This window comes from Zootoca vivipara, chromosome 5 (genome assembly GCF_965207765.1).
Source record: "Zootoca vivipara chromosome 5, rZooViv2.hap1.1, whole genome shotgun sequence".
NCBI classification, from domain to species: Eukaryota; Metazoa; Chordata; class Lepidosauria; order Squamata; family Lacertidae; genus Zootoca; species Zootoca vivipara.
In genome coordinates, this window is record NC_142588.1 from 81547249 (window position 1) to 81564716 (window position 17468).

Consider the following 17468-nt stretch of genomic DNA (forward strand, 5'->3'; position numbering starts at 1 on the left):
TGGGGTTGCGGCGCCCATCTTGGGTTATTGGCCGAGGGAGCCGGCGTACAGCTTCCAGGTCATGTGGCCAGCATGACAAAGCTGCTTCTGGCAAACCAGAGCAGCACATGGAAACACCATTTACCTTCCTGCTGTAGCGGTACCTATTTATCTACTTGCACTTTGATGTGCTTTCAAACTGCTAGGTTGGCAGGAGGTCTTAGCATTTGAGAGCTCTCCTAGTTTAGGGTGTTTCTGTATTGTCAATCTATAAAACACGAGGTTGTTAACTTCTTGGATACTTCCTCTCACATTTTATCCCTTAGGATGTGGAGTTTGTTTGTTTGTTTAGCTCTGGAGGTTGGCTATAAATCCAAACGAAGGTAAAGCTTGCTCAAATTTAAATTTGGACTCTTTGTGTTCTTCCTTCTCATAGTACAAGGGCATCTTCCTTCATTTGGAGGTGTGCTGTGTGTCTTACAGCCCTGTTGTTTTGCAGAACTATTCCTTGTGTGGTATAGCTTATTTTTTTAATGAATGTCTTATTCAGCCCCATGCAAACTTAAATCTGTTTGGATCTGACTGATTCAAAGCAATTCCCCGATTCCCTGCTTCGCTGTAATAATTGACTAGGTTAGACTTTGCAAAGGTCAGAAAAAGAGGAACCCGCTTCATATTATTTCAGTTAATAAGTCAGTTCTTAAATCAAAATTTAAGAACTAATCTTTCAAAGCACTCTTCTCCATCCCTCAACTCTAAATCCATATGTAATTTCAAATTATATGATAGATGTCTAAAATTGTTACTTTTTGCTTAATTGCTTTCAAGTTACTGGAGGACACAGCATGAATGTTCGTTAGAAGATCTAGGGTCTGCCAACAAAGGGGGGGAAGAATTAAGAAAATCTTTAAGAAATGCATACGAGATTAAAGGAACCTGGGGAAAACAGGATGTAGACGATCTCAAGAGGTAAAATTAAACTGGCACTCCAAAATATCTGAAACAGGGACAGAGAGGTGCTGTTTGAGCTAGAGCTTAGATGGAATATATTTCAAATTGAGGAAACAGCCCAGAACTCTGTGTGTGTGTGTGTGTGTGCGTGTGTGTGTGTGTGCGCACACACACACACACACACACACACATATGTGAGAAGTTGCTTTCCTTACCCAGAGACAACCCCTACATAATGAGGTGGGGAGCTTTAGATAGGAGGGTACAGCATCCAGCAACTCTCCCCTTAGAAATTAAACAGTTTTATTGTATTTTATGTTGAAAACTCTGAATAAAATTAATTTTTTAAAAGAAAGAAAGAAAGAAATTAAACAGTGAAAGAAGGCATGTGGTCTTGGAACATATGCCAATCATCTTGGATCAACATGATTTTCAGAGACAGACAAGACAGCAGGGCATAATGTCCACACAAATAGGTTTCCAGGTCACAAAGGTCAAACTGAGCTTCTAGTGGGCAGGGGGGGATAATAAAGGGAGCTCATGAAAAGAGTGGGCTGATCAAAACATACTGGTGGCGGCAAAATGTTTCTGAGCACCAGTTCCTGGGAATCACAAATGGGGAGAATGTTGTTATGCTCAGGTCCTGCTTTGGAGATTTCTATAGGCATTGGTTGACCATTGTGAGAACAGGATGCTAGACTAGATGGGCCAATGGCCCGAACTAGTAGGCTTTTCTTTCTGTTCTTAGGATCCATTAGAATAATAATTTCAGTTAATTATATCCTTTCTTCTTAAGGTAGAGCACAAAAAAGAAGACATGTTAAGATCAATAACATCTCAATGAAGGCTTTATTTCTGGCTACAGTATACCATCTGCAGAAATATATCCCATTCAAAGCAAAAATAAAGTTAGGATCAAATAATAGGCTGGCGTAGTGCCTGGGGTGGTTGCTGGGTGGTGATTGTTATTATTGGTTGTTGTTTTTTTCCATCTTTATTTTAGATTTTGTTGTGATTTATGTGGAAATTGTTCAGTTTGGCTTTGTATTTTTCAATGTTTTATTTATTGTTTATGACTACTTCTGTTATGTTGTAGTTACATTTTTTTCATGTTGTAAGCCGCCTTCAGCATGGCTTCACCCGTGAAAAGGTGGCATACAAATAAAATTATGTTTACATGTAAAGTGAAGTGGGCTGGCATCGTCTCGACAAAGATGCTTTGCCTTTAACAGATGGACTGAAATTCAACTGGTGCAGTGTCTCCCATCAATCTCTCTCCAAGGTGGGAAATGCTACACTGTAGAAAAAAGAAGAGCCCGATTGGATCATGCCAGGGCCCATCTAAGTCCCACATCCTGTGCTCACAGTGGCCAACCAGATACCCATGGGAATGTCACAGAGCGAGCCAGCTAGTGAATCATACAGTTCAAAGTTGGAGTTAAACCAAGATCATTAGTAAAACCATGATCTTCACAGACTTGGCTGAGTGTCAGGCCTAATGAGCACAGCAGCTCATGGCCTATAGGTCTTACTCCATGAAATCAGCTGCCAAGACTAAAGATCCCTGCCTTCCCACAGCTGCCTGTGTCTCCTCCTCTACCAGGTTTGTTCCAAGCAATCGGAGAGTGCATCTGCATGCCATCTGTCTTTGCTCCGCCCTTTTCATGCCTCTCCTGTGACTCTTCACCAGGTTGACTCATCTCTGCCTCTTGACCTCACTCCTCCCACCCTCTTGCATCAGCTTCTGCCTTGGATTCTGGACTTCTCTCTGCCATAGACTCTCCCTGCTCACTAAGCCCTGTTACCCCTTCAGCTTCTGACATCTCCTCTTCCCAATCTTCTCCCTCTGACCACTCATTGTTGTCCCACCATCACTCCCCAGGGGTTTTCCCCCTTGGTGGTTCCCCAGCTGGTTCCTTCCACAATTCCTCTGTATCCAACTAGTCCATGACAGGGAAACCCACAAGCTATGAGCATGACAACTCTCTCCCCAGAAACTGGTATTGAGAGGTGTACTGCCTCTGGCTGAACTTCTGCCTATCAGCTGTTAAAGCTCAGAGCCACCTTCAAGTAAAAACTGGCAACTTTTCCATTTTAACAGCCTTCCAAATTCACAAATGGCATACAGCTTATGAAGTGATCGGATGAAAGCAGAATCCTAGCTGATATGCTGGGTTTCTTATAAAGTTAATCACTTCTTGTTGTTCTAATAGTTTTACTGCTTCCTGATCTCTCCCTCTTCCCTGTGATCACTTACAGCCAGGCTTTTGTTTATCCACTCAACACAGGGCTGTTTATTTACATTAAGAGTGCTGACTGGGGATCCCTGTGGACTGTTTGTCCAATAGCCTGTGGAGTCTCCAAGCTTTTATTGTTGACAACTGGTAGGTGGGAATCCAAGCTTCTGTGACTAAATGTTTTACTGATAATTACCTGTTAACTACTGCTGTTTGCAGGAATGTAATAGAGTCCCTGCGTTTGTTTGCTCTTAAACTGTGTAAAACAAAATACAGTACAGAAACATGCTCAGAAAAGTCAGTGTCTTACATAAAATTTTCAAGTGGGTAACTGAATTAAATGGCCAAACAAAACATGGCAGGAACATGCCTTTTAAATCTAGACCTGCCTCAATGACTATAAAGTGGAGGACCTGATCTCAAAATGCAAGAGGGGGTTGTGGGTGAGGATTGTTAAATGCTCACACAGCCCGCAGCTTACCTCCCTTGTACTGGAAGTGAGCCTGATGGGATAATGTTGACTGAGGAAAGAGGTTGCAGGGAGGTGAGTGGTGATCATGGGAAGGGTTCAACACTCCTCACCCTTCACTTGCTCTTAAAATTAGGTACATGTGTGTGACCTCACACTTACACAGGCTATGCATGACCAGGGCAGACTTGCATTTAACAAAGACAGGCCTGCCTTCTAATGGAAGTATATAAATGTATTCATTTTGGACAGAAGCAATGCTCCCTTTGACTTTGGGTTTCCTCACCCACTACTTTCTTTGTGCTTTCATTTATTTGCCACCCATGCTAGTAACTATTCTGGCCCACTCCTGAATGGAGAAGCATAGAGAGATAGCATTTCTTTTGATCCAACATATTTGCACAAAACTAAAAAATGGTGAAGTGTATATGCTCAGAAATTACAATTGCACTTCCTGGGCAGGAATGATATTTTTAAAAAAACAAGATGCACGTGCAGCTATCTGAACACATGCCCTGCCTACTACTCGGGTTTAATATGAATGTGAAGACAGTGGCTTGTTGTTGTTTAGTCGTTTAGTTGTGTCCGACTCTTCGTGACCCCATGGACCATAGCACGCCAGGCACTCCTGTCTTGCACTGCCTCCCGCAGTTTGGTCAAACTCATGTTCGTAGCTTCGAAACAGAAGAGAAGACAGTGGCTTAACAGCTAAGAAGTGTTCGAATGTGAACAAAAACTACCGGTATGTGCAATTGAACCCTAAAGGTTCAATCCAATCTCCATGCCATCTGCTCACGAGTCATGGCACCATGATACTTTCAGTGACTGGCTGCATATAATTGTCAAGTCAACTTGCAGCAGCTTAGCTATTTATATACCTGCCTAATTTAGTAGCAAATTTATAAAGCAACTGTCTCCTTGAATCCATAGTAAAGCCAAAATAAACAGTTATATTAAGGAATATTCAGATTTATGATGCAGCTTGCTTAAAGATGGATAAGGATTGTATTAATTGTAACATGGAACATATGACACGACCATTTGGTCAATAAATTTACAATTCCATCTGACACTTTTATTCTGTTACAGCTTCCAAGGAGTACCTTTCGTGCTCCCTCACACAACCCTATCGCACTGTTAATTAGTTTAATTTATAAACCTCTGCCTGGCCTTGTAACATACATTCAATATATATTAAACCATAAAATTTAATGTTAATTTAATGTTAAATTAAATTACAAGCTTACTATCACATATCTTAATGTCCAGTTATTATAAAATTTAAAAAAAATTATCTGAGGAAGTGTGCATGCACACAAAAGCTCATACCTATGACAAACTTAGTTGGTCTCTAAGGTGCTACTGGAAGGATTTTTTTATTTTGTTTTGACTACGTCAGACCAACACGGCTACCTACCCAGGGTAGGTAGGGCGCCACGGCGTCGGCCCGCCAGGGCGGGCGCCGGCCGCTCCACCACACAGCAGCGCCCTCGGCAGCAGCGCTGCGTGCTAAGCTCACCCGCCTGCCCATCGCGCAGCAGCGCCCTCGGCAGCAGCGCTGTGCACTAAGCCCGCCCGCCCGCCCTCCCGTCGTGCAGCAGCACCCTAGGCAGCCCCACTGCGCGCTGAGCCCGCCCGCCGTGCTGGAAAACATGGCAGTGGGGGGCGCCAGAGGGATCCATCACACCAGGGCACCAGAGGTGCTTAAGATGGCCCTGTACCTACCTGTCCAGTTATTGAAATATAAGGAGGGGGGGAGGGCTGTCCTCTATAGCAGGAGTTCCCAAACTATGGGGGATTTGTTCAGGTGACCCATGGCATGTCTGAGAACACTTACAATTTGAATTCTATGGAATTGAAACTGTAATAAAATAAAATAAAACACAATATACAATATAAAGCAGGCATCTCCAATCTGCGGCCCTCCAGATGTTTTGGCCTACAACTCCCATGATCCCTAGCTAACAGGACCAGTGGTCGGGGAAGATGGGAAATGTTGTCCAAAACATCTGGAGGGCCGCAGTTTAGGGGTGCCTGATATAAAGAAACAAACAAGAATAAAATAAGAAATACAATACAGTCATACCTTGGGTTACAGACACTTCAGGTTGCGTCTTTTCAGGCTGCGCACTGCACGGACCCGGAAATACCCGAACGGGTTACTTCCGGGTTTCGGCGCTCACGCATGTGCAGAAACACTACATCGCGCTTTGCGCATGCTCAGAAGCACCAAATAGCAACGCATGCGTGCGCAGATGTGGCACTGCAGTTTGCGAATGCTGCAGGTTGCAAACGTGCCTCCCATACGGATCACGTTCACAACCCGAGCGTCCACTGTATAAGAAACAAAATATGCAATAAAAATACAATTAAAAACTACACAGCATCTAGCACAATGCATTACAATTGCCTCAGCAATTTTCAATGCTCAAGTTTGGCAGCTGCTCTAGAGGAGAAAACTGCTATATCTAGAGGGTGATTACACAGTCATATTATTTAATTCCATTTTATGCACTCAGGAATAAAACTAAGTTCACAATCTGGAGGTGTTCCTTATCTATGCTACCCCTATGGCCAATTTACCCACTGTATATCATAATCCAAATACTTTAGCCATCCTTTTATTTACACAATCAGAGTAGCTAGATTTTTCTTCTACGTATATTTTTCCACCCTTGCAATACTTCTTTTTCTGTCATATTTTGTGAATCATTTTTGTAATGAATTAATCTGGAATATTTCACATGTCACTATCATAAATAGATCCATATTTGGGTGAATTGACAACTGAGGAGTGTTCCATAGTTGTGGAACAGCTACTGAAAAAGTTTTCTTCATGCCTGAAAGCTTTTCTGTGCGCATCAAATGCTACATTAAATGAGGCCTAGTTCTGTGATATTCAAACCTTTCGATGTATATGGGGTTTGAAATAATATTTTAAGGATAATCTATAATCAAAGGTTCCAATAGATGTGGTTTTCCGAAGCCACATATGCCACGCTTATGCCACCCTGAGGCCTTCGCCTAATCTGAAATATTGCAAGTGATTTATTAGGCCTTGAGAAATAAGGGCAGTAATGGGACTGCTGACAGAGCCTTAGCAATTCTGTTTCTAATATGGTGCTGTTTAATATACTGTATTTCTTCTCCTAGAAGATATTAATTTAGTTTTTGAAATGTTCATTGCTAAGATTAAACATAGGTTTTTGAAATGTGTTCATAGGCAATTTATGCAGGCATACCACCATACTCTTCTCTGGGTGCAAGGAACACTAATTTGAAAATGATTTATATGCCCCTTTGTATAGTACATCCATTGCCCTATCGAAAAATGTTTTCCTCTGACATAACACTGGGATCCTCTCATATATTAGAAGTACAGCAGCATTAGAAACTCTTTGCAAAATTTATGAGGCTGTCTGTTCACAAGGTAAGGCTGACAGGAATTCTGGAGGTTTTAGCTAAAAGGGCAGGAAAACATTGATCCTTGATTAACAACCATACACATGTTTATAAAAGGGGGTGGGGATCATAAAAAGAAAAGAAAAGCAGACACTATCTTCTGTCACTCAGACAGGACTGGCCCAAAACATTTTGCTACCTGAGGCAACTACTCAAGATTGCAAGATGTCAGGGGCTGGCAGGTGTGTGGAGGTGGCGGGGGTGGGGTGTCTGGGGCTGGCCTAGGAGCAGGGACCAGTGATTTATGGAGTTGCTGCTTCTCATGAGGCAGAAGTCAGGGAAAGGAGAAGAGGAAAGGGTTGGAGCAATCAAAGAGGAAAGCTGGATGCAGGACATGTAAGAAGCAGAACAAGGGGTTGTCCAGGCGAGGGGGGAGTCAGCTGAATACCTGCCACCCACCCACCCCACTATCTCCAAGAACCAGGAAGAGCTTCAAGAGGAAAGAGCAGTGATGACTTCCATGTAGGGGAGGCCTCAGGATACATGTGTGCTCCCTATCAGAGCAGGGTACATAAGCTGGTTTGGGGGGGGGGGTGTTCAACTGCTCTGCAGGGCCTGGACCTGGGAACAGCTGCCTAGACGCTAAAAGTGCATGCACACATGGACTACTGCAATTCGCTCTACATGGGGCTACCTTTGAAGGTGACCCAGAAACTGCAATTAATCCAGAATGTGGCAGCTAGACTAGTGAGTGGCCACCGGGACCACATAACACCAGTCCTGAGAGACCTACACTGGCTCCCAGTACGTTTCCGAGCACAACTAAAAGTGTTGGTACTGACCTTTAAAGCCCTAAACGGCCTTGGTCCTGTATACCCGAAGGAGCGTCTCCACCCCCATCATTCAGCCCGGACACTGAGATCCAGCACCGAGGGCCTTCTGGCGGTTCCCTCATTGCGAGAAGTGAGGTTACAGGGAACCAGACAGAGGGCCTTCTTGGTAGTGGCACCCGCCCTGTGGAACACCCTCCCAGCAGATGTCAAGGCAATAAGTAACTATTTTACTTTTAGAAGACAACTGAAGGCGGCCCTGTTTAGGGAAGTTTTTAATGTTTGATGCTGTACTGTTTTTAATATTCGGTTGGAAGCCGCCCAGAGTGGCTGGGGAAACCCAGCCAGATGGGCGGGGTATAAATAATAAATTATTATTATTATTATTATTATTATTATTATTATTATTATTATTATTATTATTATTTCTGGGTGCCTTAGGAGCTGTTGCAAGTGCACCCTTTTGTCAATGAAGAATTAACTATCCAATGCCTGCCTGCCTTGGCTGGGTGGGCTCAGGACATGACCCATCTCCCAAGACAAGAGCTAATTAGTAATAGGACAGCATTCTCCATCACATCTGAGAATATCAGGCCACCTCAGAGGGTGCAGGGCAGGCTGTGTGCTGCACACAACTTCAATCACACCCCTAGCATAGGTTTAAATCTTCTCCAAAGAATCCTTAGAATTTGAGATTGTACGGTGCTGGGAACTGTAGCTCTGTGAGGGATAGACTACATTTCCAGGATTCTTTGGGGGAGGTCATGTGCTTTAAATGTACACAGCGGATGTGACCTCGGTTTCCAGCACCTTGCCACCAACCCCCAGCAGCTGGTACTTGCGGCAACCACTTCACTGTGCCTAATGAATGGTGGGAACGGCCCTGCACCAAAGACCCCAAGCCTATGCAGAAGCTTGGCCACCTATGTTTATAAAATGCGTGGCAGTGGGGCAGGATCTCTCACGCTCTGTCTTACCACCTTGTATTTTCTGTAATGTGTAAATCCCCAATAATCCCCAATATGCATGATCTTTACCCTCTGATTTTGGGGGGTGAGATTGAACACTAGTCAGTTACACAGCAATCCAACTACATATACATATATAGGCTACTATTTGTGCACTGCAGTAACACAGCAGAGGCAGCCTCTCCTTTTTAAGTATGACAAGAATTGCTATATGGCTGGCGCAGCACCAGAGGAATAAGAAGTTGCTATGACTTGTCTCAATTATGACATTTCAAAAAGATCCTTAATTGATAGGCTGGAAGGCAAGCTGGTCACACATTTTGCCAACTGGGAGATCACTTTCACCAGAAAAAGACATACAATTTCTGTTCCTGCCTGCAATGATATATTTGATTTGAAATCATTTCCTCGGCCTGTGTCTTGAGGGGTAATGTGACTTTGCCTTTATTTATCTTTCTTTGGGGACTATAGGAAGTTTAGGCTCATGAAAGTAGGAGACTGATAGCAGTTAAGCTAGGCAGAGCATTGACAGGGGGCCTTCTGAACTCCTTTACAATTCATGCCACTTCCAATACATCTTGAGACACATGATGCACCCATAGTTCAGAAAAATAGCTAGCTTTTCAGTATGCTGGTGAGAGTGCTTTGGTTCTATTTTCTGTCCTGACTGGCACTCCATTACGTTTCGGATAGAATTATTTAAAGTAACTCCAGGAAAGCACAAGATATACTGTGGGTGCTGTATAAGTGCCATTCATGCAATACTTTGCAAGGTTCAATTTGTAAGCACATGGCCCTTCTTTGAATAACTGCTATTGGCTCGATTCCTGTGAAATGTAAGTTAATGAATGCCCTCACCACTGATCTGTGAGCTCTTGAATTGGATATACAGTAAGTTAGTACAGTGTGCATGCATTCACTTGGCAAGGTGCTCATTTGTAGTGGTGAAGATACGGTAAGCTTTCCGCATCCCAGTTATCTTTTTCCTTTAAAATCTTTCCACATTCTCCTCACCACATGACAAGGTGGTGCAGGTGGCTGACTCACCATGTGCTTACATGCACACTATACAGGCCTGTATTCATGCTACATTCACAAGAATGCTTCTCGAGAGAAGAATGATGGGGGAAGGTTGCCAGATAGATAGATAGATAGGTAGGTAGATAGATAGATACTTTATTGTCATTGGACTTTAAATAGTACAATGAAATTGAATGCCCTCCCTTAAAAACAAAAACAAAACAAAAACACAATTACAGTCATACACATGCATACACATTCCCCTATTCTGTTACACTGTCTTTGTTTAAAGTTGTGGCTTCCAAAGTTTTTACAGTGCTGGAGCCCCACCCCACCCCAATTCAAAAATATATCATATCAATTTAATAAAGAGAAAGGGAGCTTCTTGTCCTCAAATCATATGTGTTGTCCCCATGTGCTTTTCTAAACATATGACAAATGTAGACTTTTAGAACTTATTAGACAACATGCTCTGCTGTGGGAAACACAGGTCGCATGCATGTTTCTTTATACGGTACAAGACCAGGCAGCAGCTCAAACGAAATGAAAATGCTCTCATTCTGACAATGCAATCCCATGCATGTTTACTTGAAAATATATCCCACTGCATTTATTCAGTGGGACCTGCTCCTAGGTCATCTCTGGACACAGAACTCTGAATAAAGAAACAAAATTCAGAGTTTGATAATACCTATATTAGGTCCAGCCCAAATCACAAAATAGTGAACAAACTTCCACAAACTAGATGTTACACAAAGCAGCAGGTGGGAGGATATGGCGAAAAACAAAAAGTGCTGGATGTTGAAGCCATGGGCTCTGCATTTAGACTAAGTCCCAAGATGGAGACTGGAGACTGAATGGGTCTATGCTAGCTGCTTACAGGTATTAGGTTATGTCTGGTTTTCCCAGATGGAAAAGCAATGGCCAACCCCTATTTTTAATACATGTTTGAAAACTCTGAATATGTTTCATAATATTGCTTCTATACAGAGAGCTGAATGCTAAACATTAATTATAGACATGTACAATCTTGATGGGTCTAGGAGGGTAGGAAAAGCAATTATCCACAGCCATGTGCAATCTTTATCTGTATCTCATCTTCAGTGTAGAAAACAGAATATATTCAATGGGTAAGATTCAACATCCCACCAACAGACATGGCATTTCCCCTTCCTGTCCTTGCACCTCCCCCCTGCAGCCCCCCCAATAAGCTCTTGAGGGTTTACCAACCATCTGCAGCAGAGTTTGGAGGCGCACAGGGGCAGGGGAGGAAAGTCCTGTCCTGTATGTGCAAGCAATTGCTTTTTAAACTACACGGTACATATATGAAAATATTTGGGATGCTTACACAGCTTGTGACCTGGGAAGCTGACTGCTGCCAGGCTGACATACTGGCCTGTGAGGAATTCACTAAATATCCTGGGTTTGCTTTTTATCCAGGACTTCAAAATCTGGGAGGTAGTCTAGCCTCTTATACACAACATATCGCTGCATTCAGCTTACTGGGTCACAAATTGTGCAGGTCTGCACTGGGATAATGTCAACTTGCACACTCTATGACATCGAGAAAGAATCTAAAGGTTAGTATGTGAACATAATTCTTTTATTTTTAGGAATGGGAGCACTGCTTCCTTATAATATTTGTTTTGCATTTGAATAGCTGTGAGCCACTTATTATGAATTTGCATTGAGGTGGTTTTAAACACCTCCAAAGTGTAGCTCTGAATGTTAAGGCATAGGCCAGTAAGTTAAGTTTTTATGGTCCATTACAAATTAACCATAATTGGGATTTGAGGCAGGAACAATGGTGCAATTTCTCAACAGTAATTCAAACAGAGCCCTGTAGTTAGTGGTTATGAAACATAACCACACATTTTCAACTCTTCTTTATTTACTGTACCTCTGTGTTGGAGTGTGTGTGTGTGTGTGTGTGTGTGTATTTCCCCTCATTTATTCAAGGCATGCTGTCCCTCACCACATATTATTTGCTAAGAATAAGGAATCCAAACGTATGACACTTGAGAAGTACAATGTGTCTACATTTAGTGAAGCCAAATGCCTGTCTTCAGCTTTTAAGAGGTAGAAATTATTCTGAGGAACCCATTTGACATGGTATAAAAAGCCAATGGTGGGTGCTGTTATTAAGAGAGGAAGCAGTTATGGAGTTTTTGCACATGAATCCATGGAAACTTTCTTTTGGGTGCTCAAAAGATTATAATGTCTCACTTTCACAGCTTCCTCGAGCCCTTTCTCTTAGGACAAAGATGGTTGGCAGCCCTACAGACTGGCTAAGTCAACTTTAGAAGAGAGCAGCCAATTCAAGATTTCCCAATCAGTATTATGCCCATTTATTTTTAACCTCATTATTAAAGCTCCTCATGAAACATGGTTGACAGCTAAATTTGATCCCTTTTACCTGCTACTGTTAACTATTTTCCATTCTCCTTCAACACACACACATAGTTACTGTTTCATTACAAAAGAACAATAAATTTCCTTTCAGGGTAAAGTAAGGGTGTAATGACTAATGTATTGCCCATCCTGTAGAAGACCTAATATTTGCCAAATCAATTAAAAGAAACCACTCTAGAGAAATACGCATGTCTTGCATTTGGATCACATCAGATATAATGTGGCTTAATTCCAAGGCTGGCATATCGCCCTCATTGGCATCTAACAGTTTATTCCAATCCAGAGAGTTTGGCTTATGACTTTTAGACAAATGCATCCTAGAAGCTTAAGGCCAGATGTGGTTTCCAGTGATTTAACACTTTCCCATTTCTCAGAACATGAAACCAAAAGACTAAATGCAGGACACTTTCGTTGGTACAGTGAGGGGGAGGGAGGTTGGGGGGGTATTTTTGTTGTTTTGCCACTCATTTTGTGTTTTTGTTTTCCACCTTCTTCTTTTAAAAAAAGGAGAATGGTAATCAATAATAAGCAGCAGGTATAAAAGTGCAACACTGCTCACTTGCATCGCACTCAGAAGAAAATATGTTGACTCTCCTGGGGTTAGTACACTATAGCTTTTGGATCTGAGAGTGCAACGCATTTTGGCTAATATATAGATCAGCTAGGGAAACTATTCTCAAGAGGCACAAACACTTGCAAAATATATTGTGAGATACACTTTAACACTTTCAAGTGTGTGTCAACACCTCTGCACAAAGGATGCCATTTAATTCTGCATAGATTTTTATAGTTCTGTAGAATCACCTTTGAATGGATTGGGGAATCCAGCATTTATCATCAGAGGTTTGGAATGATTCAATTTTGGACGATGTGCGGCCATGTCCACTGCATTCATAAAGTCTCTACAGTCATCAGAACTGGATGCATTCCAGTAAGTTTATCACTAGAATCCAAGAATTAATTATGAAATGGGGAACAGAAGTTCAGCATGTGTCCTTCTAGAAAGCTGTGCTCTACCAAACCTTTTCTGCGCTAGAATTGTTTCTTTCTTTCTGCATCCACACTCAAACAAATGATCCTAAAACAATTATATCTATTTTAAAGCACTGCATATGCTGGTCCCTGCCTCTTTAACTGTCCTTATCAACATGATAGAAGTTGGGTCTGTACCATTTCATACCGGTGTGGGTATAGATTTGCACGTTAAGATGCTCTCCCACAATAAAAGAAATACCTATCTACATGTAGAGAACAAGCGCATCAGGCTAACTGCAAGGTACGGTTTTAAATTGGGAAGAACTTTCAGACATGTTATTCCACACCTGTACTCCCAGCTGGCACAGACCCAAATTACTTATCAACCTGAACATTTATGGGAGGAATCAACTAGCTTACTCAGTGCTAGTTGAAAGACAAAAGTAATCCAGGATTTACACAAACGCTGAGGACATTCAGCTGCTTTGTCAGATTTTTTTTTCTTGAATCTCCTATTATTCTGAATGTATAGATCAGCAGCTGGTTCCCTGATAAATTGCTGGATAGAATCCTATTCCTTAATGCACAGCGGTCTTACAAATGATAACTCTGTCATTTAACAGCTACCTAATGTACAACATGCAAGGATGTGACTTTCAGACTTTTGCAATTCTATTAAATGGATAGATCTAGTTACAGGTAGGTAGCCGTGTTGGTCTGACGTAGTCAAAACAAAATAAAAAATTCCTTCCACTAGCACTTTAGAGACCAACTAAGTTTGTCATTGGTATGAACTTTCGTGTGCAAGCACACTTCTGAAGAATGCATGCACATGAAAGCTCATACCAATGACAAACTTACCGTAGTTGGTCTCTAAGGTGCTAGTGGAAGGGAAGGGATTTTTTTAAGTGGATAGGGTCATCATTATATTATAATATCTATATAAACTCAGCAAAGTTCCCATTTGCAACTAAGTACATTATAGCATATACTAGATTTGAACAAACCACCAATTTTTATTGCTAATCTAATTAACTAATTAGTTGTGTCAAATATACAATAGTTTGGGACATATCTGCCCTTGCTGTACCCTTATAAGGAGCAATGTTATTATTTTACAAAAGATGAAGGTAAGAGCTGATAGACAGCTGAAGACTAAATCTGTTGCTAAAATGAGGTTTGAACCCCCAGGTTCATGATCCATTTTTTAATTTCATTTTCAACAGTCTAAATATTTATTTTTGCCACTTAAACTTCCAGACTTGCATAGGATTTCTGATTATCTCCTATCATCATTGCTGATAGGCCTTTACCTGCTTTAGCACCAGATTTTCCCAGACTATTCACTAGGCTTGGTATTCTTGATCCATTATGAACCATTTGAATGTAGTCAAATGCTCTAACCATCTGCCCTTCATGTAGCTTTCTAATACAGATGACAACAATCAAATTTGTTAATACATGTGACAATAATCAACCACGTGTAGAGCAGCCTACACATGAAAAATAAGTCAAGGAGGGACTGCTGATCAAGCCTCCAGTTACAAGCAGGCTGCATTTTGCGGGCTTCTTAGGGACTATCACATTTTGTTGGCATTGAAATTATTGGAAAATGAATACAAGAAATCTGGTTTTCTTCTATAGAAGAACAGGTGCTAAGGCAGCAGAGGTCAAGAAATGTCATGTAAACCTGCAGAAACCATTCAACTAAAAACAAAATGGTGTGGACAATATGCAGTCTGATTGATTAATGCTACATTGCTGGCGTTTTCATCAGGCTGCCATGACAAATTTGCTACACTCTTCAGAGATAAGATAGCTTAGGCTAGTCTCTATTTGACAGAAAGAGTGGCAGAGTCTAAACAGACTGCTTTTCCTCACCTAATTTGATTAATTTCTGATTAGGGTGTCAAAGGTAGTCTAGATTCCCCTTGGATTTCTTAGTACTTTCTATTCTGGTTTAGTAAACATGATTTTGGAAGATTAAAAAAACATTAATTCTAGTGCTGTGGTTCCCGACGTGGGGCATACACCCCATCATAGCTGCCAAGTTTTCCCTTTTCTCGCGAGGAAGCCCATTCAGCATAATGGAAAATCCCTTTTAAAAAGGGATAACTTGGCAGCTATGCATCCCATAGGAGAGCAATTTGATTTTTAAGGGGGGCAATTTGAGAATGAGTTATTAACAGTGAATGACCTTTTATGTTTCCTCCACATGAAAAGGAGTTCACTTTTTGAATCATAAGAATTATATGTCATGTGGGGGGGGGCATCAGGATTTTAGAGATGCTTAGGTGGGGCATGGCCAAAAAAGATTGGGAACCACGGTTAGTTGTTTTTGAACATAGTACTGACAGAGAACTCTTTCAACATTAGTCTGTTAAAAAACCTGTTAACATTACAATAAATTCTGGGGATAGAGGAATGTCATTTGCCTTTCAGTTTCAGGGAACTCTTGTCCACAGTTCCTGCCTTTTTGTGTAGGAATTTGCATTACACATTTGGGAAACTTCTGTCTTCCAAACACTAGCTTGGCCCAACTAGCTCAGCCCACAGCAGTTTGTCTAAAAAATTGTATGGGCAAACTAAATAAAGCAGCTATCATAGTCTAAAAAGGTCCATTGATTTAAATGAGTCTACTCTGTACATGACTTAGTTGGATATGTTAATTAACTGAACCTTCATTTCATGTGCAAAAATCAATCTTCATTAAAATGTATGAAAATAAATAGAGAAAAAGGATGACTGAACATTGGAATAATAAGTATAGTACAAAACATCTCTGGCTTTTCTTCTTTCATACAAAAAAATAAAAATGGGTTGAAATTTGTTAAGGTACAAAATGGTGGCATGAATTGGACCCACTAGAATTCTTAGAAGCACGTCAGGCTGGGAGTAGGTTCATAGCTGTCAAGTTTTCCCTTTTCTCGCGAGGAAGCTTATTCAGCATAAGGAAATTTCCCTTTAAAAAGGGAGAACTTGACAGCTATGAGTAGGTTGCTTGACCAAGGCCATTCAAGGGGGACTCAGTTCACCTAAATTTAATAGGAAAACTACAAATGCTATCAAGTGTGCCATATGGATTCCCACTCCCGCCCACCCCACCCCCACTCAGTTATCCATGTGTTTGGACCAACACTGGCAGAAAGCAGCATGAATACAGCATAAAAGTAGGGAGGGAAGGATGAATTCCATCTCTATCTTTATTCCATTTGAGAAGTAAGGCAAGACAGCTAAATGAGTAAATTCAGTTAGAATCTTAAACTCCTAATCATTCTTAGTATGAGAGGAACTGCAGAAACATCAGACACACAGGACCTCCTTCATCTCCACATTCACAGCCATAGCCAACTGAGGCTATAGTAAAAAACAAAACAAAAAACACCTAAGTGACTGCCACTGAAAAATTAATTTCAAGTGAAACACAAATAGCCAAATTAAACATTACTTTCTGTGTAATTAAACAGAAGATTGGGTAGGATGAAGAGTTTAAGTAGCTTCCAATACTTTTTCATTAAGCTGGCTCTCGCTGGTGGTAACATCCCGAGTGGATTTCTGCTCAGGGTGCTCTTGCTTCAGAAATGCAAGAAGGTGATGTTCAGCTATTTGTTCCCCATTCCTCCTGCAGATCTCACTATTCCCTACACTTCGGGAAAGTCTCCCAACCATTCAGAGAAGATTTTTAGGGATACTGGGGGTTGTAAGAAAAGATAAAATTGCCTCTTTTCTGTTGTACTAGCAGGAATCCGTCAATGGACCAGAAGTCTTCTGTGGATGGAAGGATCCCTTCCATTGTAGGAGGCAGAGCCTGCATGCAACCCACTTAACTTTTTGAATGTTTAACAGGCTTCACATATGTTCTCTCAGATACCGGTACATCAACCCTATAAAGCAAGTCACTATAATGATCCCCATACTGCAGTTGTGGGTGTTGGGGTGGGGGTTAAGGCTGAAGGATAGCTGCTTACCTAAGGTCACCTGCTGAGCCTATGGGGACATCTTCTTTCACAACTCATACACTTCTAGACATACCACTACACCAGATCTCAAAATCTATCATTCGTACCACAATCATGGTGAATTTGGGGCTTGGAGTATGTAAGAGCTTATGCAAAGAACAAAATCTAGCAAAGAAGGCAAAGAAAATCATTAGCAGGTTTCAAATTAATTAATGTAAAAGCTGCTCTCCCTGTCAGCGAGTAATTAGAAACAGGCTCTGTTCTTA

At 41.4% G+C, this 17468-nt stretch overlaps 1 protein-coding gene and 1 non-coding gene across 14 annotated transcripts in view; both read right to left on the reverse strand.

Moving 5' to 3' along the window:
* The window catches only part of MECOM (MDS1 and EVI1 complex locus), a 480916-nt gene that overhangs the window by 115911 nt on the left and 347537 nt on the right, over positions 1 to 17468 (reverse strand). The window lies entirely within an intron of this gene.
* On the reverse strand, positions 12749 to 12849 carry LOC148685754 (small nucleolar RNA U3). The gene has a single exon (XR_015950285.1). It is a non-coding gene; the product is annotated as a small nucleolar RNA U3 (small nucleolar RNA).